The sequence below is a fragment of the Amphimedon queenslandica genome, unplaced genomic scaffold, assembly GCF_000090795.2.
Source record: "Amphimedon queenslandica unplaced genomic scaffold, v1.1 AMPQUscaffold_13014, whole genome shotgun sequence".
NCBI lineage: Eukaryota > Metazoa > Porifera > Demospongiae > Haplosclerida > Niphatidae > Amphimedon > Amphimedon queenslandica.
In genome coordinates, this window is record NW_003546750.1 from 55,367 (window position 1) to 58,866 (window position 3,500).

Consider the following 3,500-nt stretch of genomic DNA (forward strand, 5'->3'; position numbering starts at 1 on the left):
TGAATTAGATATTAAACACACACACACACACTCATCAATGGTATACCTTCTTGTTAAGTAGATACTTGTAAATGTGTCTACAGAAAGGAAGAGACATCATCTCTGAATGTAACAATGCCAAACCAATAACCCTGAGAGAGAGGGAGAGGGAGGGAAAGAGAAAGAGAGAGGGATGATGTTAATAAAGTGCTAGAAAGGAGAGAAGTGAACATGTACAGTACAAGAGAGAGAAAGCAAAGAAGGAGAAACAGGTACATGTACATTCACTTGCCTCCCTATATTTCTTGGGAGTTACTCTACAATATATTTTGGGATTGCTTTATAGTAGGGAGTGTGGCATTGTAGACATTCACAAAGTATAATTAATTTTAAAATATAAAAATTAACAATAATCCGACTCCTTGAAAACAATAACAACAATTTTTATTAATTTATTTATAATGATTATACATTAACAGTGATTCCTCTCTCTCTCTCAAACTATACTTTTCTGAGAAATATTTTTTGAGTTATGAGCTATTTTAAAAACAGCTAATTTTCGAATAATACCCTATGCTATAGTCTATGGTATTTTCCAAAACATGGCCCTGAAATCAGTCAAATGACCCATATTTTTACGTTTTCAGATACAGATTGATGTACTAAGGCTATGTAGCAAGTTTGAGCTGATCCCGACAATATTTTTCAAGCAACAGCCATTGTTAGAAATGGCAATTTTTCAAAAATACACAGGCTATTCCATGGTTTGTTCCAAACAATGGCTCCAAAATCACCTGAAATTTTATTACATCTTCTGATACAATATTGATGTCCTTATGCCACGTAGAAAGTTTGAGCTAATTCCAAAAAATAATTTTAGAGTTATGAGCATTATTTTAAATGGCTAACTTTTGAAAAATACCCAAGAATATGGTTTTCTGCAAAAAATGATCCCAAAATTAGCCCAAATTTGCATTACATTTTCTGATACATATGATGTTCTTATGCTGTGTAGAAAGTTTTAGCTGATTTTGACTTCAATTTTTCAAGTTACAGCCATTTAAAAATGCCAAAATTCTAAAAAATGCCCAAAGCTATAGCCCATGGTTTTGTACATGTATTATGATGTTTATAATTATAATGCATTTACATGTACTTTTTTGTACATGTACATTCTTTGCTACTGTCACCAAACTCTTTACTATTTCTTAGGAGTGTTCAAGACAAACCATACAGAAGTGTTGCGGCAACATTTTACTTACTAGCAGAAGCTGAGAGACATTGGAAACTACATGTACAGTCATCACAACATGTTGTGGCTCCCTGTCAGATCAATGCTAGTGTGCTGGGAGGGGCAGGAGGAGGAGGAGAGACTGCTAATACTTCACAGAAAATATCAGTTCCTGCACAACCTTCACTTAATAACATGTAAGTAATAAATGTGACCATAACTGACAAAAGGTACCTTATGGCGAATAGGAAAATTGGTCTTTATAGCATTAAAAATGCAACTTCCTAAGCTCCATTTATCATGAAATTACTCCAGAGGATGCAAAAAGTTACTATGTAACTTTTAGAAACAATGGTTGTCAAACAGAGCACTCTCACAGGTTGATTTTTTTCATTATATTGATGTATTTAAAAATCCACCATTAGGTACCTTTTGTCAATTTTGGTCACAAATGTGTACATGTACATATACATTGTACTTGTGCACATAAGGTACATGTACATTACTGTACATGTAATAATAATAATAATAATAATAATAATAATAATAATAATAATAATAATAATAATAATAATAATAATGATAGTGATAATGATAATGATAAATTAAGCTTATAATTGGTTTTCCAACAAGGCTTTTGGAGCAACTTTTAAAATTCATAAAAAAGTCCAATTTTGATTGAAATCAACTCAAAATTTCTACACAACATGAATACATGTACATGCATCAGAAAATGTATTTAAAATGAAGAAATCTCTCTTAGTCATTTTTGGTGACATTTGTCAAAAGTCCCTGTAAAGGGACTTTGCCTGAGTAACTTCAAAATTCATGAATTAACATCTACATGCACTGTACATGTACATTGCATATGCATTTGGCTTGAGAGCATGTTATAGTACAGTGACTTTGACCTTGTTTTGAGCAACATACACATGTCAATTTTGATCACAATCAACTTAAACCTCCACCCTCCCTCTCTCTGTTCCTTTCCCTTTCTATTATTTTAGTCAATAGCACGTCCTGCTATTAAAGAAACCTTGATTGCAGTTTGGGGACAATATCACAATATATTTATACTTGATCCTAATATACTGGAGGTATTATTATTAATTATTGTTATTGTTTTCATTTTTACTATTATCAAGAGTAGATAATAAGGATTTACAGATTATTATTTATTTGTTTTTTTGTATTTGCAGTTCATTTGTGCTTTGAAATCCTCTCACAATCTAAACTGGATATCACAACTTTGTTTTATTCCAAATATTGACAGAAATGGTAATAATAATTACAGTGTACAAGGTATTGTGTTAGCTCATGTCTCTTACATTCTACATGTACCTTCTTTTGTACATGTACATGTAAAACCTTCTGTGCTCCCTCCTTCTTCCCCATCTCCTTTCTCGTCCTCCTTCATACAATGTATTTCATTCTCTCTCTCTCACTCTCTTTTTTCTTCTTACACTCTTTTGTAAGATTTTTTGGTGGATTTTACATATGTACATGTATACATGTATTGGTGTCATTTGGTGATTTACCGTATATCTGGAAATTTTCGTCTGTATTTAATTTTCGGATGCATGGCTTTGTGCGAAATTAAAATTCATGAAAATTAATTTATTCATGCATAAGTTTTGCATGCAGATACCACCATCACGTGCATTGTCAAGACACGTGGCACTATCATCACAAAATGGTGCTGCTTTGTTTCTTCCAATTAAAGTATCTCTCCTAGTCTCCTACAGCAGTTGGCAGACAGTCTTATAAGCATGGTAGCTTCTCAAGCAGAGATGCTCTGTGGGATCCTTCATAAGATCTTTAAAATTTTGTATGTTGTTAATTTTTGGACAGGAACCACTGTGCAAAAATAAAAATACATGAATTTTTTCTGTCTGAAAATTTTCTCCTATGAAATTTACCAGATATACGGTAGCAGCCAAATCCCATTGAGCAGCTCAGAATAAAACACAACAACAGATTTTATATTAGTGGATGTTCACTGCAACTAATATTGATTCCCCACAAATGTACATACTTATATAGTATCATTTCTATTTATACGTCATTTGATATAAAATGATTGTGAAATTTTGAAATGACGCATACATGTATGTACTTTTGTGTGTGTATCGCTTAATTTTGTAAATTTGTCTTGTTTTCAAATTTTATTAATTTATTATTGATTATGTTTATTTTTGTTTTCATTGTTATTTAGAGAGTGTGAGGATACATTAGGATTAGTAAGGTCATCCTGTCCTGTCTCATTTGGTTTATTGAGTAAAGGAGGAGG

The 3,500-nt window shown here is 32.1% G+C and overlaps 2 long non-coding RNA genes across 2 annotated transcripts in view; one reads left to right on the forward strand and one right to left on the reverse strand.

Moving 5' to 3' along the window:
- LOC109585755 (uncharacterized) overlaps positions 1-174 on the reverse strand; it is a 703-nt gene extending 529 nt beyond the window's left edge. The window contains exon 1 of the long non-coding RNA XR_002186638.1: positions 47-174. This is a non-coding gene — a long non-coding RNA (uncharacterized LOC109585755). The remainder of the gene's footprint in view (positions 1-46) is intronic.
- Positions 175-2,218: 2,044 nt separating this feature from the next.
- LOC109585758 (uncharacterized) lies at positions 2,219-3,500 on the forward strand. Its single transcript, XR_002186641.1, has 3 exons — positions 2,219-2,307; positions 2,410-2,488; positions 3,426-3,500. It is a non-coding gene; the product is annotated as an uncharacterized LOC109585758 (long non-coding RNA).